Below are 25583 nucleotides of genomic sequence, written 5' to 3' on the forward strand. Positions count from 1 at the left end.
CTCTGGCGCATTATACATGAGTCTGAAAGGGATAGAGGGAGAGAGCTTCATGGTACTCAGCTTATTCTCTGGCTGTTCTGTGTTCCTTATCTTTTTCCTCTCTCTTTTACTTGTGTTTCCTGTGATTGCCTCTAAAATGAAATAGTTCCTGTGTCCAAATCCTTTTCTCACAGTCTGATTTTGGGGAAACCAAAGTAAGGCAATAATGATTCCAAATTTGCAGATGAAGACATTGCAGAGAGAAGGAGAAAGGAAATGCCATGCCTCTCATTCATGCCTCTTTAAGCAGACTGGAGCTTCCTAGCCTGGTTCCCATCTCCCCAGGTGAACCATACTCATCTTCTGTCACCACAGACCATCTCTTGTGGTCCTTGTGTCCATGCCCCAGTTGTTGCTATGATGTGAAAGCCTATGACTATATTCTAAGATATGAAAGTTTGCTCCTTGGCAAGGGGCAGGGCACCCCCGTGGGGCTGGAGGTGGGGCTCACAATGAGGCATGCAGCCAAGACATCTGGGCCCACCTGGTTGGAAACAGCATGACACACGTTCTGGAAGCACCTGCCTCAAAACCTGGGCAGACGTGACCTGACAGGCTGTGTTTGTCCTGTTGTGTTCCACGTTGCAGTGACTCAGGTACAGGTGCAACCTTCTTTTTTCCCAGGGTCTCTACCCCACCCCCAGACATTTGGGCTGTGTGTGGGTAGAAGCATGTCCTTTTGGGGAAATCTTTTAGCCCACAGTGTTAGAGGGAGGGACAGAGGCTTGCCTCTGATCGCCAGCAGGGGCAATGGAACCCAAGCCAGGTATGAAACTGAGAAAAATGGAATGTTTTCTGAGGAGGAAGTGCTAGTGGAGGGAACAGGCTTATGATCTCTGGATCCTGATTAATTCTCTGGCCTCGAGTCTTTCTTAATGACATTCCATTTTCTGGGCCCTAGTGATTGCAGCATACTCTACATGAAGAGCAAAGGCTGTGTGGTCAGGAGTGCCCAGCAAGAATGTTAGATTCTACCTTAAAATAGGAGTAATGACCTGTAGCTGCTTTTGGGGAAACCCATAAAATAGGAGTAATGTCCTAGGGCTGTTATGAGGACAAATTGGGATTACATCAATGAAAGGCCTGGGCCTTGCACCATGCTCGACTCAGCAACAGCTCACCACAGGCTCCTGCCTTCCTGTCTGCCTGCATGTTTTCCATGGAATGGCAAATAATTGACAGAAGAGATTTCCCCCTTTATGTCTGTTGTATGGATATGTAACTTAGTATGCATGAGAAACCTTTTGTGAGAAATATCCATGGCAGGAAAGATCTTGATTATTTTATAGGGAGGTGCTCTCTTTCCTTTATGTAAACTGAGGCAAGTCTAGTATTCAACTACTTGTGAAAGGGGTATCAGACTCCCAGTTTTCTAAGCCAGGAGAGCAGTGATTCCTAAATTTTGATATGGGTAAGAGTTATATGGAAGAGCTTGTTCCAATGCAGATGATCTGGCAGTGCTCTTAGAGATTCAGATTTTGCAGGTATGTACAGTTTAGAAAGCTCCAACAGCTGATTTTATTTAGTTTTCCTAAGTGATCACGCTAAGTGTCCATGATGCAAGTGACGCCAGCACCCCCAATGCCTCAGGTTGTTAGTCTCCTCCCTGGTGTTTGAGATATCATGGTGTGAGCATTGGCTTCCTGTGAACTTGACTGAGTTGGGGCAAACCCAGATAACTGAGAAAGCATTATGTCTGAGTGTCAGGAGTGTTTCTGGAAGAGATAGCACCTGAATCAGTAGACCCACTAAAGAAGATCCACCCTCACCCATGTGAGTGGGCATTACCCAGGATGTTGAGGGCCCGGAGAGAACCATAAGGTGCAGGAAGGGCACATTGACTCCCTTTTCTTGGGCAGGAACAGCCATCTTCTGCCCTTGGACCGTGGCTCCCCTGGTTTTCAGGTCTTTGGAATCTGACTGAATTATACCATGGGCTTTTCTGGTTCTTCAGCCTTAGAAAGCATGTTACGGACTTCTTGATCTCCAAAACTGTGTGAGCCAATTCCCACGATAATCCCCTCACATGTATCTATGTGTTTCCTATGGGTCTGTTTCTCTAATGACCTCCGACTAATATACACGGCCAGGCAGGAAGTTTCCTTCTGCGTCAAGCAGTTTTTCCAGGCAAGTGCTCAGCGGTAACGAAATAGCTAGGAACTCCCCTCACGAGAGCTAGGGACTCCCCCAGCCAGGGATTCCCCTTGCAAAAGCTGCATCCCGTCTGCCAGTGGAGACAACCCAGGTCAGAGCCTTGGCCTCTCCTTAAAGGAAATCCATCACTTTTAAACGAATTCCATCTTTACTCAGGCAATGGGGCAGAAAACTGTCCCCCAACTTTGCCATCATGCCTACTTCTTGACAACCCAATTCTAGTATCCTGTCTCTTGGTCTTGGATTGCATATGTGTCCCTGAACTGGCCAAGAATGTGGGGGAAGCTCAGCTGAAGTTGTTTACTTTCATGGATAGAGATGGGAAAGGTCCCTGGGGTGTTGACATTCACTCTGGGTCCTGGAGGATGGGGTGACTCAGCAGTGGCCCCACCAGCAACTTGCCTGCTGATTTACAAGAAGAGTATTTGCGGTTCTGTTTTAGCCCTTCCAGATAGACTGCTTCTAGCTCTCAGTTTTCCTCTTTTCTCTCTCTCTTCTCCACCTTTTTTTGTCCCCTATTTTACTCTTTCTCTTCCATCTCTGTATCTTTTCAGCCCACTACAAATTGAAATGTCTCTGAAACCTGCAAGGCTAGTCCAAATATTTACTAGGCGTATTTAATGGAAAAAATAATAGTAACTGTTTCTGTTAGTTTTACTAAGTGATCCCCAGGCAGAAAAGAAGGAAAGCCTTTGCCTAGAGTGATGCTGCAATCACCTTAAATTTGTATTCATGAAGTAGAGGAAAATACTGTATTGTGATTAGAATAATGATTAATCAGTATTGGTCAGGTCCTTCACTGCCATTTCATCGGCGACAACCTTGTTACAAGCCAAAGCCTGAGGAAAGAGAGCATCTTTGGCAATCAGGTTAGGTAGGGGATGGCCCAAAAGGAGCTATATGCTTTTCAAAAGCAACTACATGGGCTGCGTTTGGTGGCTCACACCTGTAATCCCAGCACTTTGGGAGGCTGAGGTGGGTGGATTACTAGAGGTCAGGAGTTCGAGACCAGCCTGGCCAACATGGCAAAACCCTGTGTATATTAAAGGTACAAAAATTAGCTGGGTGTGGTGGTACATGCCTGTAGTCCCAGCTACTAGGGAGGCTGAGGCAGGAAAATCACTTGATCTCAGGAGGCGGAGGTTGCGGTGAGCTGAGATTGCACACTGCACTCCAGCCTGGGCGACAGAGTGAGATTCCATCTCTAACAAAACAAAACAAAACAAAAGTACACTAGGTATATAATTGATATATGATAAATTATAATATTTAAAGTGTACAACTTGATTAAATTTGACAAGAGCACCTGTAAAACTTTCACCACAGTGAAGGTGATAAGCCCATCCAACCCCAGAAGTGTTCTGTGTCTATTGGTAATCCTTCACTCCTGTCCTTCCAGTCCCCTTCTCCTTCCCAAGAAATCACTGATACTGCTTCTGCCAGGATCCATTAGATTGCATTATCTAGAGCTTTATTTAAGTGGAACCAAGAAGCATATGTTCTTTTTGTCTGACTTCTTTCACTCAGCCTGCTTATTCTGAGATTCATCCATGTTGTTGGGTATGGCAATATGTCTTTCTTTTCATTGCTGGGGAATAATAATTGTATGCATATACCATAATTTGTTTATCCGTTCACCTCTTGATGGGTATTTGGGGCGTTTGCAGTTTGAGCTAGGTGATAGAGCCACTATAACATTTGTGTACAAGTCTTTGTATGGATAATATACAATGTCTTTTGTATGGATAATATATATTGTCTTTTGTATGGATAATACATATTGTCTCTTCTATTGGATACAAAACTAGGAGTGGAATGTGGAGTCATAAGGCTTTTAAGAAGCTGGGGTGATGACTGGAAATAATCTAGAGCTGGCACTTAGGAAACCTGTGTTTAATCTCAATTTTCCTAGTTACTAACTGTGTGACCTTAGGTGAGACACTTAACTCTAGGTCTCCAGTCTCCTCATCTGTCAAATGAGATTTTTAAAAATGATCTCTGTTTCATATACATGAGAAGAGGACCAAGGGACAACCAGGGAGGTCACTGCCAAGTTTAAAGGCTCCAGAGAGTACTATAAAGGCGTTATCAAGCATAAGCCCCTAGAAGGGAAAGTTCTATGCTTTAAGCCTCACTTTGCCAAGAGATGCAACTGTTTAAGACTTTGGAGGGGAAGAATTGCACTTGGTGTTTACTTAGTGCCTGTGGTTCCAAAGTTGCACCTGCAATTTCTCTTTCCCCGCCTTCCACGTCCACTCCATCTCCCATTATGATCCCTCAGTGAAGACAGGCCCATTGAGCAAAAGGGAGTGACTAGATGCATCCAGTGAAAGAAGTTGCAGCTGGAATTAACTTTCTTCCCCTGCCTTTGGTTCATAAATCCAGATGGCAAAAGCAAAATCGAAGGGTAATGTGATAGAGCTTAGGCCTCAAGAACAGCTCTGAAGTCCTGAATTGTTTTACCAAGAGAAAGTCATCAAAGGGAACTCATAGGTGTGGGTCTAGCTTCTCGGGGTGCTTTCTCTCCTAGGAGGTGTTAGGCACAGTGGTTAGGATCATCCATCTTTGCTCAATGTGCCTGTCTTCACTGAGGGATCATAATGGAAGATGGAGTGGACGGGGAAGGCGGGGAAAGAGAAATCACAGGCGCAACTTTGGAACCACAGGCACTAAGTAAACACCAAGTGCAATTCTTCCTCTCCAAAGTCTTAACAGTTGCATCTCTTGGCAAAGCGAGGCCTAAAGCATAGAACTTTGGCAGGCTGAGTTCACATCTAGGTTTCCCTATGTACTAACCTATATGCCTTGGGGATGCTACTTCATCTGTGAGTTTCTGTTTTTCATCTGTGAAACAGGAATGTTGACATTAATGCTTACTCACCTCAATTACTCTGAGAATTAACTGAAGGGAGCTGCCCAACTCTGAAAGTGTAAGGTTCTGCCAGACCTTTTTAGCTATCTTTCTCTCCAGATTGCATGTCTTTAGAACGGGGTGATCCTTCACTGCATGGACTGGGTGACCCTATACATTATGTGAGTTGGGGTGGCAAAGTCTTCCCCCATTTCTCCTCCATATATCTGAAATTCCTAGTGTTGGTCACTACTTTGAGTTAAGGCAGCGGGCCACCAATTTTAAAAGGGCAATTACATTTACCTCACAGTAGTCATCCATAAATTGATGTATAAATGTGACTATTTTCTAGAAAAGTTCTTCAGAATGTGGGCAAAGAATGAGCATGGGAAAGAGTGGTTGGGAATGCAGAGCTCTGGACCACACATAGGCAAATTGAGGGCATTTAAGTGGGTAGGAAATGACACATTTTACTTTCTCATTTATTTCTAGGGCCATTCCTGACCAGGGGAGGCAGTTGATTGAGTCACTTTATTATTCCTGTTGAAAACTTGTCTTTTATTTCCTTTAAACATCCCACTATTCTTTTCTTTCTTCTCAAGCTCATTGGTGTATCTTAGTCTGTCATTAGGAGCAGTCTCCTACCAAACGACAGGATTCTATTGGTTAGGGAGAGTTTCTTTCACACATACCGCTTCACTGATTTTCATGCTTTTTCTGTGAATCAGTAAAGGGAACAGAAGTTAGTGCTACCCCCATTACATAGATGGAAAAATGGAGGTATAAAGAGGCCAAAGGTCTTTTTCAAGATCACAAATGTAATGACAAATCCAAGTGGTCATCTGCTGAGAATGACAAGCCCCTGAGGCTGCCACCTCAGTGAGACTCGAGGACTCAGGGGCCCATCTCCGATCAGGGTTGATTTTAGCCAGAGAAGCCTGACTCCTACCTGAGGAAAAATCCAGGAGAGTTCCTCCCAGGTCTTAGGAATGCAGAGTCCGATCAGGTGCTGCATCTTGTGTATCCTCAACTGCTGCAGGGACGTTTGAATCACTTGGATAAACAAAGGAGGGAACAATTTTGTCAAGAATGTGACTGGCTTTCAGTTATCTAGAAATGGTTATGACAAGGTATTCTGATATTCTCTTGGCCAGCAAATCCTCAGCAGGCAGGCTGAATGGGGCACCTGGTGTTGTTTCTTTGTGAACTAGCTCTTCTCATTGATAAAACTGGACATAGGAATTCCACTCTTTTCAGTTCTCCTCTGCAGCATGTTAAAGAGAGATGGGCAGCTGGACTCAGTGGCTCACACTTGTAATCCCAGGACTTTGGGAGGCCGAGGCAGGTAAATTATCTGAGGCCAGGAGTTTGAGACCAGCCTGGTCAACATGGCAAAACCTCAACTCTACTAAAAATACAAAAATTAGTTGGGTGTGGTGGCACACATCTGTAATCCCAGCTACTCAGAAGGCTGAGGCAGGAGAATCTCTTGAGCCCAGGGGGCGGAGGTTGCAGTGAGCTGAGATTATACCACTGCACTCCAGCCTGGGTGACGGAGAGAGATTGCATCTCAAAAGGGCAAATGGGCTTTTGGCAACATTTGTTTTCAACCTTTTTATGAGGGAACTGAGGTGCAAAAAAAATACAATGACTCAGTCAAGGTCAGGCACCCAGTTGAGACATCAGATCTCACTCCTGTTTCAGTATTCTTCCAGCAGCATTCTGTGTCTCCCTCCCTACCTCCAAGAATTGGGCCTAATGGGCTCTCCCGAGTCTACCAGTCTACCATCTGGAATTGAAAGCACTATACCTATAATTCACTGTTGGCCATCCCTGAGGGGAGGAAGCTTTGACTGCTTTCTCTCACAGGCAGGGGCCACAGAAGCACCAGAATTGGGTGACTTCTTTGAGATGATTCATGTCAGCAGTACCCACTTCTTTATACTTGAGCCCCACATTGGGCTTCTGGCTCACCTGCTTTCTCTCTTGAGAATCTATCAGCCTTCTGGAGAGGGTGCCATCTTCAGGAGGTCTAGGGCCGGAGAGTCAGATAGGGTAATTAGAAATAAGGGAGTCAGCCAGTCCAAAAAGTCACTATCAAGTAGGTAGCATTTGTTTTCTGGCCCTCTTGCCCATCATGTCACCCCTTCCTCTTTCAGTGTGCTGCTTTCCCAAGCACCAAGATACCGGCCACTCACAGTCCTCACTTTCCTGAACCTGCCTCAAGCGGAGTGCTTAGTGGGCCATGCCTCCCACCAAGTACTCCTTCTTTATTCAGACCCATTGCCAAGGAACCAATAGGTTCTACTCCAATTGACAGACATAAGAGAGTATGTAGTGGTTGATCATGCTTTATTGTGCAGTGGGGCATCTGCATTTGGAGGAAAGCCCTCAACTGTGACTCAATAAAAAAAAAAAAACTCTTGGGAATCACAGCCACTGTGACAGACTGGTGGGAAGACTTACAAGGGTAAACCTTGTGTCATACCACACAGAGGCAGTCTGATGAGTCAAAAAGAAGCCAACCTCCATGATGAATACCTAGCAGCCTCCCTCTCACCCATTCATCTGTTTGATGTTTCAAGCACCAGCTGATCCACCAAATTTCCCCATATTTTCATGATTTCTCAGTTCCGTGTGTTTCTTGTTGAACTTAAAGAACAAAAGAGATGTTGTGTGTGGCCACGTGTACATAGTCACACCTCACCCTTGAACGTGACTTGTCTGGCCACCTGAACATATTGGGAACATAGCTATAGGTCTATATTTGTGGGGACTAAGGAGAAAGTGCACTTGGAGGCCCACATAACATAGGTCCAAATACTTCAAAGTTGTAAATCAAACTAATGAACTATTACCTAAAATATGTCTTTTCTCCTAGCTTGACAATTGTACCTTCCTAATGGCAAAATTGACAAATACGTTTAAAGCTATTCTTTTCCTATGATTGAAAGTTGGCAGAAAATCAAAGATGACAGAATTTAATTGTTATGAAACGTATCTGAGTCATTTTTATGGTTGATGATGTTTGCCCGAGTAATAAAATGTAAACTTTATTTTCTTACTTTAATTTTAACAAAAAATATTAATTATGGAGATCAAAATTTTCATACATGTGGTTTTCTATTGACAGTTGTGATCTAAAAAATAAAAGTTATGATTATAATAAAAGTAGACAATATGTTTTTATAAAAATGTAATATAAACATAAAACACAGATTAAAATTATATTTATGTAAGTTTTTTCTAAAATATTAAAAAGTATTATAATAAAAGACAAAGTATAACCTGCAATTAATGATACCAAATTTTTAAGTTGAAGTTGCATAAATGAAGCTGACATTTTCAATTTAATTTTTCAAAAAGAACTAAATCTTATTTTTCAGAGAAGTACTGTCCATCTACTTGCTAAGCTAAAGATTTACTCTCATGCTTCATGAATGCTACACCTTTATCTATATACAAAATAAATTTAAGGGTAATATGAATTGGTAAATATTTTTGCAACTTGTAAATACCATGCTTATTCATGAGTTCCTCTGAATTCATGAATTGGGACACAAAGAAAAGCATGACAAGAATGGACAGCATTTCTGGGAAACCAAAGTTTTGCAACAATCTATTAAATTTAAGATATCTAGGAGAAAAGATTTGACAAGATTATTCTTTTGGCTAAGCAGTTGTAATGCTCAGTTTTTCCATGTTCTAAAGCGATGTCAATATCAATGACAGCAGCACAGCCCACAATGGCCATGGCATTCAAAGACAGTTGCTTTTTCTTTTGAGAATACAGAGTGAAAGATGTGGAAAGACTTTCCCTGGAGCTTGAACAGTGTTGACCATGAGAGTGGATGCTTAGAGTTACTGGTTGTGTGGTGGCAGTAATGAGTGCTGAGTCCTGAGGGACAGCGATGCCCAGGTGTTCTTCAATACATGCATACTTAGTTTGTGTTGTTCTAAAGTATAAGGCCTACAATGGGGATCCCTCTTACCAGGGCTAGAATGGCTATACATGATTATATTAGTCAGGGTTCTCCAAAGAAAGAGAACCAATAGGATCTATCTATCTATCTATCTATCTATCTATCTATCTATCTATCTATCTATCTATCTATCCATCCATCCATCCATCTAACTGTAGAATTGACTCATGCAATTATGGAGGCTGAGAAGCCCCAGGATTTGTAGGTGGCAAGCTGGAGACCCAGTGGAATGGATGTTTTAAGTTCCAGGCCAAAAGCCAGTAGGCTCAAGACCTAAAAAGAGTTGATTTTTTAACTCTTTTTCTGAGTCCAAAGAAAAAGGAAAAGACCCATGTCTACCTCAAGCAGTCAGGCAGAAGAAGTTCCCTGTTACTTAGCCTTTTTGTTCTATTTAGATCTTCAATAGATTGGATGAGGTCCACTCACATTAGGGATGGCATTTTACTTTACTCAGTCTGCTGACTCAAACGTTGATTTTATCCAGAAACACCCTCACAGACACACCCAGAATTATATTTGACCAAATGTCTGAGCACTCCATGGCTCAGTCAAGTTGACATATAAAATTAACCATCGCAATGACTAAAAGCCATAGAATATGCAGAAAGAGCTGTTCAAAAACATATTTCCAAGTCCATGGGCTAAAGCTCACAGTTATTGTTTGCAGGATGAAATATTTGTGCAGAAGACCCTCCATCCTCAGCATTCATGATGGCATAGCTCTGCTGTAGGCTAATCCTATAACACTAAATTGTTGTTCTTGAGCAGCCAAACAGATCAAGATACGCATAGTATGTAAAAAGGTATATAAAAAGTATCCCTGTAGGTATAAAAGGTAAGGATATGTATAGAATGGGAGAAATGTCTCCATCTAAAGCTGTCACAATATGCCAAAGAATATTCAAAATAAAATGGGGCTCAGTTCTCAGAAATATTTACAAGTCTGGATAGCTTATTCCTCAGTGACTATAGATCACATGGAATGTAGTTGCATATAGGCACATATTGTTAAATATACCTGATAAAATAATTGAGTACTTTCCAAGAACAAAGTGTACTACATTTTCAAAGGTAATTATGAAAGAAGTAGGAATAAAATTCATGACCCTGAGGAGCCTGAAATTTTATGAAAATGCAGGACAGACCTGAGTATGTAGCCACAAACACAGGCAAAAGAAATGAGCTGATGCGTGAATAACTATACACACTTCATTCTTTGGCTTTCCACTAATTTATAATTTGTGATGATTTAGGCCTGCAACATGGCAAACTGATATTTAGTTTTGGGCCAAAAACAGAGTTCTCAAAGAAAACTAAAAGGAAAATATATCCTTGCTATAGAATATGTGCCAGGTGCTGAGATGGTTGTTTTACACATTATCTCATTTAATCTTCAAATGGTTCTACAAGGTGACCTTTTTACAAATGAGGAAATGAAGTTTCAGAGTAGATAAATATATAGATACACATGTAGGTTGCTCTGACACCAAAGCTGCACATAGTTCAAACAAACTGACACAAAAATATACTCAGCCAGCTTTAGAGGGCCAACTATTCTCGAGAATAGTAGAAGGCCACATGGATGAATATTGATGAGACCATTACAGACCATGCTTATTTCTTTGTTAGACAGAGCACTGAAGGTTGTCAACAAACTTTGGTGTGATAGCCTGTTTAAATTCATAGTATACAATCTAAATAATACAAATGTTTTCTCCATAATGGTCAAATAATTTGACATTTGCTTAACCTCCAGCCCTCCCTGTTTCTCATTTTTTCTGAATTATTAAACTTAATTTTTCATTGTGGAGAGCACAGGTGTCCTAGCATGAACATTTTTGTCAGTTGGTGGCCTTCAGAGATGCCACCAGGATGAGTGTTGCCAGTCTATGAAGGTGACCCAGTCTAACCAGGTCCTTTGCTCTGCACTTGATCCCAGCAAGAGAACTCAGAGCTACAAGTGAGGTTGGTATATTTAATAAAACAGCAATGATCTTGTGCAATTGCCTCGGACTTTATTGAGCTGGGGCTCCAGGATGGGCCCAGCAGTGTGCACTGTAGACAGGTTCTCAGTCATGGTTGTTGATAACTGGGATGGAGTGGGTGTACTAATTGTGTACCGGTATAGAGACACTTCATTTTAAGATCAGAATTAAACAATACCAGGATGAACACTCTGCTTGAGTTAAGATTTCTTTTTACAATGTCTTGCTACCTAAGTTAAATGGAGAATCTGTGTTCACCAAGTCTTTGCAGGTAATTAGTGTCAATGATTTATCTCAGAGAAGTTGCATTGTTCCTGGATTCAGAGACTTAAGTGGTTATTTTAGAATGAGCCAGTGTGGTTTAGATTTTGATCTGTAGCTTTGGTTTTCTTCTGATTCATATTGATTGCTTCAATTTGTATGCTGCTTTGCTGTATAGGTTCTTGATCCATTTGTTTTTCTCCTCTTTGGCATGGTTATAGGTTTATGTTTCAAATTTTCTATTTTCTTTTATTCTTGGATTTTCAGCATTTGCACACAAGGTGGCTATTAAAAAAAAGTTCTTGTTTTGGTTTATTTGCCCTGCTGTCAGGCCTGTTTGGCCTTGTCCATGAGATAATGGAAATGAAAGTGCTTTGTAAGCTGCAAAGCACTCTTCAAATGTAAGAGATGATTACTATTTTATTAAAAATAATAACCTTGTTTGTAGCTCTGAGTCTTCTTGCTGTAATCAAGGGCAAAGTGGAGCACCTAATTGGACAGGTGGGTCATCTTTATGCACTGAGAGCCTAGTTCATAATAACTCCAGCAACCAGTGTTACAGCCCTGGACTCTCCGTGAATATGGATTATAGCCTGTGTCTAACCTGGAGAATACAGACAAGAGCCTGGAAAGAGACAGAACACCCACACCGGGAAGCCCGAAAACCTGACTGGTCTTGTTTGATGCCTGATTTCTAACTGTGCCCACACCCTTATCTTGAAAGCCTAAAGTACTCTGCCAGGCCAGGATGAGGCTTAGGTCCCACCCTCCTGGTTATTGAGTGAAGGGAATCCTGTGCTGACAGGAATCCTGTTTAGACTGTGTAATAATAACATTGGGGCAATACCGTTGTTGACTCTCTTGCTCTACAAGCAAATTCACATCACCTTTTAAGAATCAATCTTAAAGCGGTTTGAGAACAGGACTTTCATTCTGCTTAAGTAGTTCTGCCTCCTCATTAGGAAGTCCTGTGGAGTTTAGACATGAACTAAAACAGGGCCCCATATACAATTATCTTCTTTCAGCTGGTATAGACCAGACTCAGTGTATATGGCTATAGATACCCTTAACTTGCTTTTATTGAGAGCTAGTTTCTAACGTTTGAAAAGTTGCTATTTGTTTCAACTAAGCCATCATTAGTGGAACTCATCCCAATGTTGAGTTAAGGAAGAGAAAGTGGGCCTTATTGGATTGGCTTCTCAGTAGATTAGAAATGCAGAATTTTTTTTCTAGGGGAGACAAAAGAATGATAGTTCCCCCACAGAAAGTTGTGTGGTATGCCAAGGTTGAGTTTGAGAAGGTGGGAAAGCATTTTATAAAAGGAGATACCTCTGTGACTGGGTATTCAAAGGATCAGCACATGACACCCTCATGAGATGGCAGTATTTAAGTCCATCTTGTTTTCACATTTCTATCTTCTTCTTTATTCCTACTTCTTATTCATATATTTATTTGATTATTCATTCATTTAGCAAAAACTTATTGAGCACTTATTTGGTACCACACACTGTGCTATATGCTGGGAACCACACACAGAGTTTTCAACAATTGTCCTGGATCTCAAGGTCATCTGTACTGTAGTCTGTACATGGACTTTAGGTCAGACAGACCTGGGTTCTGGTGCCTTCTTCCCTGTTTGCTTTTTCTTTTATCCCGTAAAACTTTTGTCATATGAGTCTTACTTTATTAACTTTAATATTGGCTAAACTATCACATAAGGTTGTGGTATGGATTCCATAAATGATGTGTATAATACTCAGTGCTGGACACATAGTAGGTCTTTCACTCATTAATTGGTGGTTATATCCTTCACATTCATCTCCTAATCATCAACTCGAACTAATTAACTGCTCTTCTTTGCCTAGGGTAACATGGCTTCTAAGTGGAATTTAATAATGTTTAAGTCTTTATTTGCATAGAAATCTGGACAAGATATTTTTAATAAAGTGTTGATTCTAGTTCAGATTTCCAGAACTGTTCATATAGAGACGTTTCCGGTTCACTTTCTTTTTAACAACATGATTGAAGATCTTCTGTTTTATCAATTACTTTTCCCTAGCTGTATTAAGGTCTAACTGACAAATAGAAATTGTATATATTTAGAGTATGTAACTGATTTTTAAAATACTTGAACGAATACATTAATCAAAATGGTCACACTGGCTGGCTGGGGAACCATTAAAATAACAAAACAAAGAATTTAGCTAATAAAAAATAGAGATATAATGAAATCATTAAAATATTTAATTAATCTAAATAAGGCAGAAAAAGTGAAAAAAGAGAACCAAAATAAACAATTCAAATGGAAAACAAGTAGATAAGCAAATCAATGCAGGAACAGAAAAACAAATGCCACATGTTCTCACTTAGAATTGGGAGCTAAGCAGTGAGCACACATGGACATAAATATGGGAACAACAGACACTGTGGACTCCTAGAGGGTAGAGAAGGGGAGTTAAAAAAAATACCCAGCAGGTGCTATACTCACTATCAGGGTGACAGCATCTGTATTCCAAACCTCAGCATCACACAATTCTTCCACATAGCAAATTTGCACATGTACAGAACTTTAAAATAAAAGTTAAAATAAAAAAAAGAAATTAAGTAGCAATATGGTAGATTTAAGTCCAACCATATCAACGATAACATTAAATGCCAAGACACAAATAAGTGATTATATAAGTAAATTGATAGAAAAAACATATATCATGATAATCTAAAGAAAGCTGGAGTTGCTATATTAACATCAGACAAAGCGGTTTTCAGAGAAAAGAATATTACAGAATTAAAGAAGATCATTTTATAATGATAAAGAGGTCTATTCACCAATAGGACATAACAACGGTAAGCGTTTATGCACCAAATAACAGAAGTTTCAAACACATGCAGCAAAAACTGTTAGAACTGTAAGATAAATATACAAGTACACAAATGTAATGAGGGATTCCTTATACTCTTCTGAATAATAGAACAGATAGAAAGTCAATAAAAATATAGAAGATCTAAATAACACTACCAACTAACTTGACATGATTGACCTCTGTAGAACACTGCATCCAAAAACAGAAGAATACACAGCACTCTACAACCTAGCACCTGACCCAGGACGTTAGCCAATTCTGTCTGTCAAGAGGAAAACACTTGTGTCAATGTAAACGCCATTGTTCTGGACCTCTGTAGGCCATGAGGAATGGCACAGAATCCCTGTCTTAGCTGCATAGGCCCCTCCTTGGGGCATTGCTGCTGGATGTTCTGGTAGCCACTCCATGAAAAGGTTATTGTTTCAAGGAAATAGCTTATCTGCCCAGGATGAGGTCAGGGAGTGGAGCGGAATCAAAGATCTAACCCACACATTATCATCTTGCTGGGGAGAGCAGCAGTCACTAGGTGTGTCCATCTTTATTAAAATCATTGTACTGTTGCCCCTAGGGGCTTGGCACTGAAAAAAAAAGTCATGGCACCAGGGTTAGGCCAATCCCAAGATTTCATATCTTTTTTTTTTTTTTAATCTGGACTATTGAAATCAGCCAAACAATACAGATGTCACCAGAAAACCTTCTTGAGAGATGATTTTACTCCCTTGAGATGATGTATGACGAGACAGGTATTTTGGCTCCCTACCTTCCTGAAGAGAGAAAACTTGAAATCAAAGAAATATGATAGAAGGGTCAAGTACACATGTAATCAGATTTAAGTCATAAAATAGAAATGCAATTTATATAATCATATTACACCTTACCATATTTTAGTCGAGGAGGAAAGAAGATAAACTAGAAGAATCTTTGGTGATGTAATGATGACTTTTCAAGGTGCTGTTTTGTGGGGGCCCCTACCATTTCCAGATACCAGCGAACAGTTCTTGGGAGTCAGACATAGAAGTGAAGGATGGAGGAGAAAAGTAGTTCCAGCCGTAATGTGTGTTGTACACACTTCTCCATGAACCTTGGATGCATCTTGTGCTTCTGCACTCCAATGGGCTTTCTCCATGAAACTATCTCTCCTGTGGACATGAATCCATACCCAAATTATAGTACAGGTAGTAATTTATAACAGTCTGCCATCAAGTGATATTATACCATATTAGGTATAGTGTATGGAACTTACAACTGCGTATTTCCATTTTTTCTCCTGGTGGCCTTCATACTATTCTTATTATAAATTTACTTTTATATATATTATAAAACCTACAATAGATTTTTTTATTATATTTACTTTAAATAGTCAATCATTTTGTAAATAATTTAAATAAGTCAAAATCTATATTTACCCATTTAGTTACCATTTCCATTTATTTCTCTTCATGTATTTATATCAATTCAGATTTACATCTGCTATCATTTTCTTTCTGCTTAAAGTACTTCCTTTAATATTTCTTATAGTGCAGATTTGCCAATAATGAATACTTTTAGCTTTCATATGGCTGAAAAAAATTGTTATTTTGCCTTTATTTGTGAAAGCTATTTTCACAGGGTAAAAAATTCTATGTTAACAGTTTTTCCACCATTTAGTATTGTAGAGGTGTTCTAGCTTGCATAATTTCCCAAGAAAAATATGCCTCTATTCTTATCTTTTTTTTGTCTGTATGTAATATACATTTTTTTTGACTTTGGTTGCCTTTAAGATTTTCTCTTTATTACTGAATTTTAAGAAATTTGATTATGATGTGCTTTCATGTAATTTTCTTCAAGGTTTTTGTGCTTGGAGTTTGTTGAGCTTCTTAGATCTGCAGGTTTATAATTTCAACAAATTTGGAAGCTTCTCAGCCAGAATTTGTTCAAATATTATTTTTTGACTTTGCCTGTTCAAAGACATCAATAACATAAATATTAAGCCTCTTGTAGTTGTGCTATAGCTCACATACTCACTATTATATATTTTTTCATTTTGGAAGTTTCTATTGCTATTTCTTCAAGTTTACTTCTGTTTTCTTTTGTGGTGTTCAATTTATTCTTAATCTTATCTACTATGTTTCATCTTGGACACTGTAGATTGTCTTTAGAAGTTTGATTTGGGCCTCATGTATATCTTTCATGTCTCAACACACTGAAGTATTCCTTTACCTTCTTGAACACATGTAATATAATTTAATAATTCTCTTAATGTCCTTGTCTATTAATTGTACCACCTGTATAAATTCTGGGTCAGTTTCATTTATCGATGTTTCTTCTAATTATGGTCATATTTCTCTGTTTTTTGCATACCTGGTTATTTTAATTGGATACCAGATATTGTGAATTTTACATTGTTAATATTATATAGTCTTGTGTTCCTATACATATTTTTGTGTTTTGTTCTGGGACATTGTTAAATTACTTGGAAACAGCTTGAGCCTTTCAGTTCTTGTTTCTTTGCTTTGTTAGGCAGGGTATGAGCAGTTTATTTTTTCCCACTACTGAGGCAAAACCTTTGCTGGTATAAATATGAGGTTTTGTACTCTGACTGGTGGAAGAGATGCTATTTCTTTTTACTTCTAATTTTTAAAAAATTATTTTTTCTCTGGCCTTTATTCGTTTCCTCTTACACTTGAGCTGATCAGTAGTATACTTAACTCTTGAGGTGAACCTTCTTTAGGTCTACAGAATTTTCTTTCTCTGGTAGCTCCCCCTTTTCTGGCACATTGCCCTGGATACTCTAGCTATGCCCAAGACCACCAGCTTCACCTTCTCATCTCAGGGAGACCACTGGGTTCTGTGTGGGTCCCCCTCCTTGCATCATGACCTGGAAACTCTCTCCAGGCAGTAAGTTGGGACAATAAAAGGACTCAGCTCACTTGTTTCCTATCTCCCAGGGATCATTGGCCTTCATGCCTGATGTCCAATGTTTTAAAATGCAGTTTTCACATATGTTGTCTGCTTCTTTAATTGTTTCAGGCAGGGGGACAAATTCAATTCCTTTTACTCAATCTTGGCTAGAAGCAAAGTCTGTAATATTCTTTATAATTCATTTTTCTTGTGTGCCTTTTCTCTATTTCACTTGCATGTGTGTTGTGAGGGCTAGGGGAGCTTATGGAGATTAACCAGAAAAGGTTTCTTTGGAATCAATGCTAAAGAGCTTATTGTCCCATTCTCTTCCACTATCATGATTTTTTGCCTTGCTACCACAGTAATTTTCCCAAATCGAATTATCTCTTGTTTCTGCCTAAATCCATCATGGCTCTTGAATGACTATTGAACAATGTCAAACTCCTTAGTATGCATGTAAGCCTCCTGTTACCTGTTAACTCTTATATTTTACACCAATCACCTACCCCACCATAGCCTGCACTCTAACCAAACCTCTGATGTCTGCCAAGGTAACAGTTTGTGGGTTTTGGAGGCAGAGCCACTTTCAAATCCTACTTAATGGCTGCCTGATGTTGAGAAATTAACTGCTGTAATATTTTATCTGATGGTAAGATGTAATACTACATCTTATGTTTGTTGTGAATATCAAAAAAATAATATCTATAATGTGCTTACCACAGTGTCTGACTGCAGTGAGTGCTCTGTTAATATAATTTGTTGCTATGATGACTCCTCAGATGCATCATGTTCTGCTTCTCTGCTCTCCGGGCCTTTGAACACACGTCTCCCTCTGAACACAGTTCTCCTTTTCTTGCTGCATGCATTTTTCACCAACCAGCTCCTTCTCTTTTCAGGTGCATCCCAAGCTTTCCCTCCTAGGGCCAACTTCCCCTGACCTTCTGATCTTTTAGTAGGATGCACTCCATGGGTCCTGTTCATGCTGTTTTGTCCTTGTTTGTCCTCTTCCATCTCCACACGGGAGCAGGGACTGTGGTTCATGGTAAATGATTCACAAATTTTCGCTGAAAAGCGAATGAATGAAGATTGGTCTTTATAACTTGAATAGAATGATGAAAAGTGGGTGAAATGATGAAAAGGTTACAGAAGGAACATAAAGTGCTGTTTAACTGGGCACCAGTAGAGGTATACAATTCCTAGGCGAAAGGACACTGAGAAGAACAGGAGTCAGGTGCTCAGGGATACCACCTGGCCAGTTACCACTCCCAGTGAGCCTCTGTATAAAGCTACCCCAAGAGGCTGCAGAGGTAATTTCTCAATTCAGTGACATGTCATGGTACGTGGCAAGGAAAAGGACAAAGCCTGGTGATCTGAAGCCAAAAAGAAAAGGAAGAAAATAAACATCTCGAGCCAAACCGTGTGAGAATGGACCCTCTACCCTCTACCCTCCTTCCTATGGCCCAGGCATTTGGCTAATGGTATTATCTCTGCACAGTTAGAATTTTAGGAAATGCCTGCCAATATTGACATTACCCCCATGTAATGACATAGGGGTGGATTGTTGAGCAATCACTTAAAAAGTTAATTGTGGAAAACCTGCAGGTTAGAGCTCTTAAGCTTGCTTGATGGCAGTTTTGGTGGTTGCTCTTTTTTTAAAAAACATTTTTATTTTTGGTCTCTCTTGTTTTTGTTGGCAGAAGGTAGAACTCTTTTTGTTTTTATATATATCTTAAGGCAGGTTAAGTGACTTCCTGCCTAGCTTTCTGAGTAGTTATTTTCTTTCCTCCCCTCTACTCTTTCTCTCTTTTCTCTCTTCTCTTTTCATTGTACCCTAGTCCTGCAGCTGTGACTGCCTCTGTCCTGAAGCCTGACTGCACAGACATTTGGGAATTCCAGTAAATCCAATTCCTACAATTCCTCAACCCTCCTGAAGCCTCTGGAGGCTGTGTTAAGGAGATCCCTCATGTCTGAGTCATTGGTAATGTGCTCAGAACTCTGCCAGCATTCCTCCTCAGGGGCCAGTTCCCCTGATGGTCCCGGAAAGAATCAGAGATGGTAGACCTCTGTGTTTAAGAGAACAAGTTTCTATCCCACAGATTGGAGGCTGTGATCACAGTGATGACCCACCCAGAGGAGAGCCTCACAACAAAGCCAATGTCTCCCCACCTCCCCTTCCCCTCAGATCTCAGGCTGCAGTGAATGACAACAGGGGATTTTTAGAAATTCTTATTTGGGTTAGGAGACTGACAAGGTATCCGTCCTTTATCAACCAAAGCCTGGCATGAATTTGAGTCTATCAGTATATTTCCATTTATTGATGAGCAGATCACAGACTAGCCCCTGGGCATGTTTTCAAACTTAATGAAAAAAAGACAGTTTCTGCCATGAGAGCTCTTCATCTAACTGACAGTGTCAATCAAGAGGTGCTCTGAGCTCCTGGCTGCTCTCAGTAATGAAACCTTTTTGCTAAAAACTGGAGAGGATGGTGGGCCACGGTAGGGGGTGGGGGGGCAGAAGACATCTCTAGATCATCTCAACTATTTCACTTTTGTCTCATTAGGGGTCTTGGTAAGGCATGAAGGAAGCCAGAGGCATGAGGTTTGGTGGAAGCTAGAGGGGTCCTGGAAAGTAGGGCTGGAAGGGAGTCTTTTCCCAAAAGGAATGATGCTATGGAAGATGTTTTAAACTCAAAGGTGGCTTTTTTCATTCCTTCTGCTGGAAGGCCAGATTCTCCTTCCAGAAGCTCATGGCTGTTTTCATTTAGGATACAGAACACAGAACTGAGAGCTGAAGCCTGTCTTGGAGATCATGTATTCCAATGGTTTTCAAACCTTTCTTTTACTGGGAAACACTTTTCTCCTTAAGTGAAAGCTATTCCCTGCAAGGACCTAACAGTCAAACACACTAAAAAGAGAAATTATGATTCATTGGTTTAGGGATGGAAAACAGTGGGGGTAGAGGGATGTGTGGGGGGATGAACCCCAACTGGCCATGGGTTTCTGAGAAGCAGTGAAAACCATGGATCTAGTTCAATGCCTGTAGGCTGAGGACTAGAGAGGCTTGCTGAAGAGCAAACATATAATGCTTGGCCAAGCTGGTCTTTTAAGACCCCTTCCCCCAAAATATCGGGCATCTACTTTGTGCCAGGTATCCTAGTGTGAACCGATGGTGCTGAGAGATAAGAGGCTGGTCATGGATCGTCGGGGTGTCTTCGAGAAGGCCTTACAAGTCTCCAGGGCGTCCTTCTACTCCTTTCCCTTACTCCTCCAACAATAATGTTACTTTTGCCCTAAGTGAATTCGTGTATTTTGGAGAGAGGAGCTTATTACTTCTGCTTCCTAGAAGAATGTGATTTTCTCATATTGGCCAGAAAACTGCAAGTTACCCTTGTTATTGCCCCCTCCCTCATCTCCTTAATCAGCCCATCACCTAGACCTGTCAACTCACCTCCTGAGTAACTTGGGTCAGTCTACTTGGCTCCATCTTTAACTGAATACACTGGTCTCAAACCCCATAAAGTCACTGGAGCTGGGAGCAGGCTTCTAACTGGCTTTCTTCTTTTATTCTTGTCTCATTTAAATTCATTCTTCACATAGGAACCAGCATGATGTTTTTGAACTGCAGCTCTGGTTATGTCACTTCCTCTACCAGCTGCACCTCCTCAGTGGCAACTTCCCATTGGTTTTAGGGTGAAGACCCCAGTCTTTATCCTGCTCCTTGTTACTGCTGATCAAGGTCCTGAATATCTCTCTATTTTGGTCTTACATCTCTCCTCATTCTCTCTGGCCTCTGGCAAAAACTTCCCTTTCTCACCACTCTGCGGAGGGAAGACAGAAATGGCTTTGGAGATTGATACCTCTGGGCTCTGCATTTACTAGGGAAGTTACTTTAGCCCACAGCCTCAGTTTATTCATCTGTAAAATAGAGTTAAAATACCACAATGTTGTTGTAAGTTTTAGTGAGATAATATGTATGTGCTTTTTGGCACAATGTTGTCTAATCAAGATGTTCAACGAATATTAATTCTCTGCCTGGAGTCTACCCCTCACTGACTCAGCCCATGGTTGCAGATCCATCCACTGTCTTGATTGAGGGAAACATCAGGCTCCTGTTTCTTCAGTACTGATTTCTAGCTGTCCAAGCTTTGCAGTTGGCACAGATTCTTGCCTCTGGAACTCTGTTTTGCTGACCCCAAAACTGCCTATCACAGGTATACCTAAGACCTCTAATGAGGCCGAGGGCAGGGCTATTCCCTTACATAGTCATTACGATTATGCCCAGAGTATGTACCTGGGGCTATCACCATTGCTGTTTCCTGGGTCCCCACTGGAGCGCCTCTGTAAGCCTTGTCACCACTATTTTATGTGGAAGTTACCTAAGCTGGAGCTCTCAGCAACACCTTCACTGTCTTGGAGTCCTTGGTGCCTGGCAGACATGGTTGCCACTGGCCATGTCTCCATTAACCCTTGGAGCTGGAATCTGCCAAGATGGTAGCTCAGTCTGGAAGCAGGAGGAGGCTATGGCTCACAGAACTCTTTCTCTGTGGATGGCCTTGGGCTTTCCAGCTCTGTGGTGCCCATCAGATGGCCTTATAATAAGACTTACTCATTTTGCCTGCACGGAGGTTCCAGGCCAGGTTCATGACAGAACAGACTGGATGAGTCTGTCTATGGAATTGCTTTCCCCTTCCCAAGGTCTGGCCTGGGACATTTGCCTACTGACCACTTGGTAAACCCCTGTGCTGCTCTGGTCAGTGGCTGATCCCTAAGTTCTCACCCTTTTCTCAGCTGCCACACCTATGATGGATGATTTTTACACACTCGAGCACATATCAAAATTTTGAGCACCTCCCCAGAAAGCTTTTGGGGTGGCACAACCCTATAATAATGTATAGTTGCCACAGTGTTCGTGATAAATCAGTAGCCCTCTTCTCCTGCAGTCAGCAAAATAGGCAGGACAGTCTTCAGATCTGGCAGTTCCCAGACATGAATCGTATTTCCTTGCTTGCTTTATTACTGAAATTTAAATACAGTCACATGCTGCATAATGACATTTCAGTCAATGATGGAACACACATATAAAGGTGGTCCCAGAAGATTATAATGGAGCTGAAAAATTCCTATCAACCGGTGACATCATAGCTGTAGTAATGTCATAGCACCAGGCATTATTCACCCGTTTGTTGTGTTGCTGGTGTCAACAAACCATAATTATATAATACATATAACTATGTATGTATTTAAAACACACATTTAAAACACATACTCATGTGTTATCAAGTACTAGGTACTGCCCTTTTGTTTATCATTACTTTAGAGTATACTTCTCATAAAAATATAAAGTTAATTGGAAAACAGCCTCAGGCAGGTCCTTCATGAAGTATTTCAAAAGAAATCATTGTTATTATAGGAGGGGACAGCTCCATGGGTGTTATTGTTCATAAAGACTTTCCAGTGGGACAAGATACAGAGGTGGAAAGCAGTGATATGCATGACCCGACCTTGTATAGGCCTAGGATAATGTGTGTGTTTGTGTCTTAGTTTTCAATAAAAAGGTGTAAAAATTAGAAAGTTAAAAATTCTTTTACATAGAAAAAAGCTTGTAGAATAAGCATATGGAAAAGAAAATAGTTTTGTACAACTGTAAAATGTGTTTTTGTTTTAAGCTAACTATTATTACAAAGGAGTCAAAAAGTTTAAAAAAATTGTAAAAGTTTATGAAGTCAAAAAGTTACAGGAAGCTAGGGTTATTTTATAATGGATGAAAACCATTTTATATAAATTGAGTATAGCCGAAGCGTGCAGTGTTTTTAAAGTGTGTGGTAGTGCATAGTAATGCCCTAGGCCTTCACATTCACTCAGTATTCACTCACTGACTCACCCAGAGAAACTTCCAGTCCTCTAAGCTCTGTTCTGTGGTAAATGCCTTATATAGGTGTGCTATTTAAAAAATCTTTTATGTCATATTGTCACTGTAGTTTTTCTATATTTAGATGTGCAACTACTTACTATTGTGTTACAATGGCTTGCAGTACTCAGAACAGTAGCATGTTGCGTAGGTTCACAGCCATATAGTCTCAGTGTACACACCCAGGCTGCACCACCCAGGTTTATGTAAGTCCATGCTATGATGTCCACACAGTGACAAAGTCATGTACTGATACATTTCTCAGAATGTGTTCTTTTCATTTAGCAACACATGACTGTACATTGAATGAGAAAAATAAACAAGATTGTGACTAAATATGTTAAAATTTTTAAAAAAATCTTAGATTACTCATAGTAAACTGCTTGTGAAGTCCCCACAGATGGCAGGTGAGGATCCCAGTGAACGTCTCTCAAGAGTCATTTTCACTAGCTTCGTAGACCCTCAGTCTCCAGACAGCATTGCCTAGTAGTTGGGAGTCACCCAGGATCCAGAGAAGTGGGGTGGGACATTCTTGTTGAGTGTTCTTGAGCCATGCTCCAAGGAAAGGGCTTCACTGGTGTCTTAATGAGATGAAACCCTGATCCTCCAAAGCTGGCAATGGAAGGGCCTTATGGCATGTGGGTGGGAGTGGTCCTGAAGCTTGTCAAAGAACCACACTCCCCTGGCAGATTTCACACATCGCTGCTGGCCTATATGGAGGATATCAGTAGACCAGTCAAGATGGAGCTTTGTTGAACCCAAACCAACTCTCCAAATACTTCTTCCTTCAGAAGGAGTTTCCTTACACTTTCTTGCCCCGTTCTTTCACCCCTTCAGGCTTGGATGCCTGGTGCCTTGTGAGCTACTGCAAGGACAAGAGCATACCCTGTCCTGGCAGTGGTGGTGGTGGGTGCTATAGTTTTTCTTCAGCATCCATCCCAGTTTGGAATAATAAGAGAAAATCATGCCTCCCTCTGTGGGTTCTTACAGTGTCCCTTCCAGGCCACAGGTACATGCTGGTGTCTAGCAGAATGGAAACTGCAGCTGCCCTAAGGAAAAACAGCAGGCTTGGCTTTGGAAGGGATGGCAGGACAGTGGCAGGGTGGCAGAGTTAGGGAACTCTGTGATTCTGCTAGCTGAGTACCTCGTCTGACTTAACACCCCTTACTCCCCTACTCCTATCTCTGTGCTCTGGAGCTCTGACCGTGGAAGTCCACAGGGTCCCTGGCTCTCAGAATTTATTAAGAAAATGACTCTGTGTCCTCTAAGTATTCAACAGTGCTTGGGGCTTTGATATATGTCCGCTTTGGTTGTGGTTGGGGGTTGGGGGCTGGTGGAGAAATACCCAGTAACCTCCTCACCTCCACCCCCATCACTGCTGTCCTGATGATCCCTAGAGCAGCAAAGAAACATTCTAGCTTTACAGGTGGGCCTTGGTCAGTTACAGATCCCCCAGACAGGTGCTTCTGGCCATCTAAGTCTTGAAGCAGTTAAACTTGCTTTCACCTTTGCTGCAGTTCCCTTAAAAGAAAATAGAGAGATCTTCGAAAGGTGGAGGGGTGGCAGGCCAGAAACGTAAAGTGTGTGCAATCACTCAGATACAAGTGGCACCACTAAAAATTGCCTTCATATATCAGCTTATGGTTTACACACTCTGGCAGAAAGGACACTAAAAGGTCAGCAGGAAAAAAATGTATATGTCAGGCCTGGAGCTGTGGCTCCAAAGGTGGTAAGAAGACACGATCTTTGAAGGGTTCTAGAGGGACCGGCTAACTGCTTGATGTGGCAGCATTCTTTTTTTTTACTCTTTATTTTGTTTTATTTTTAAGGAAGTTGCTTGCAAACGTCAGCAGAGAAGCTAAGGTATAGACTCAGAGTAACCTCTCGCTCCGACCCCCAGTGACAAGACGGATAGTTCCATTCATCTATGGGTGAGCAGCCGAGGCTCCCTGCATTTTTTTTCCTTTTTGCTTGGATTCAGGATATATTTGTTTGCAGAGAGGGATGTCGTGCTTGTGAATGCACTGCTCAGTCATGTGCCTGCGGTGAAATCAGAGGAAGGGAGAAGAGGCAGGAGGGAAGGAGTTGGTGTGGGGAAAGGGCAAGCTATACTCTGGGGGCTTTCAGTGTGCCAGCTCAGATCCAGAAACACATCTTCAACCAAATCCTAATGGAGAATGTGCCTTCCAACCCGAAGTATCAGCAAGTATGCTGTAAATTAATAATGCACGCTTTTAGTAGCAATTGCCTTGTGGAAAATTCTGGGGGAGGATTATTCATCCACTCTCCCTTCCATCCCACCTCTCAGAAGGAACTAAGAACACTGTATAGGTCTCTTGAAGTTTTGTTTAAGACTGACCCTCCCCCCTTATTTTATTAACCATGTAACATTTTCAGGTTGTTTTTTCCTCTCTGTCTCCTCCAGCAAGTCTCTATTGATCACTGTTTACAGTTATAATCCCTTTCAAATTTATCATCCATGACTAACACCACATGTATTGATTAGTGTTGACGGATGTCCCTCTACAGTATAGAACCACTGTGATCCCAGCCAGCGAAATCGCTGGAGAAGGGGAGATAGAAATATATATTTTCCCTTTTTCCTTGATTTTCTTTTGGTGCTTTTCTACTCCCCATTATGTCCCTAGCTGAGATGACTACT

General features: G+C 41.1%; 1 long non-coding RNA gene across 1 annotated transcript in view; it reads left to right on the plus strand.

Moving 5' to 3' along the window:
• The window catches only part of LOC118147476 (uncharacterized), a 43546-nt gene extending 18575 nt beyond the window's left edge, over positions 1-24971 (plus strand). Inside the window, exon 3 of the long non-coding RNA XR_004733936.3 lies at positions 24751-24971. This is a non-coding gene — a long non-coding RNA (uncharacterized LOC118147476). The remainder of the gene's footprint in view (positions 1-24750) is intronic.
• Positions 24972-25583: the final 612 nt, after the last annotated feature.

The sequence above is a fragment of the Callithrix jacchus genome, chromosome 14 (genome assembly GCF_049354715.1).
Source record: "Callithrix jacchus isolate 240 chromosome 14, calJac240_pri, whole genome shotgun sequence".
Taxonomy (NCBI): Eukaryota; Metazoa; Chordata; class Mammalia; order Primates; family Cebidae; genus Callithrix; species Callithrix jacchus.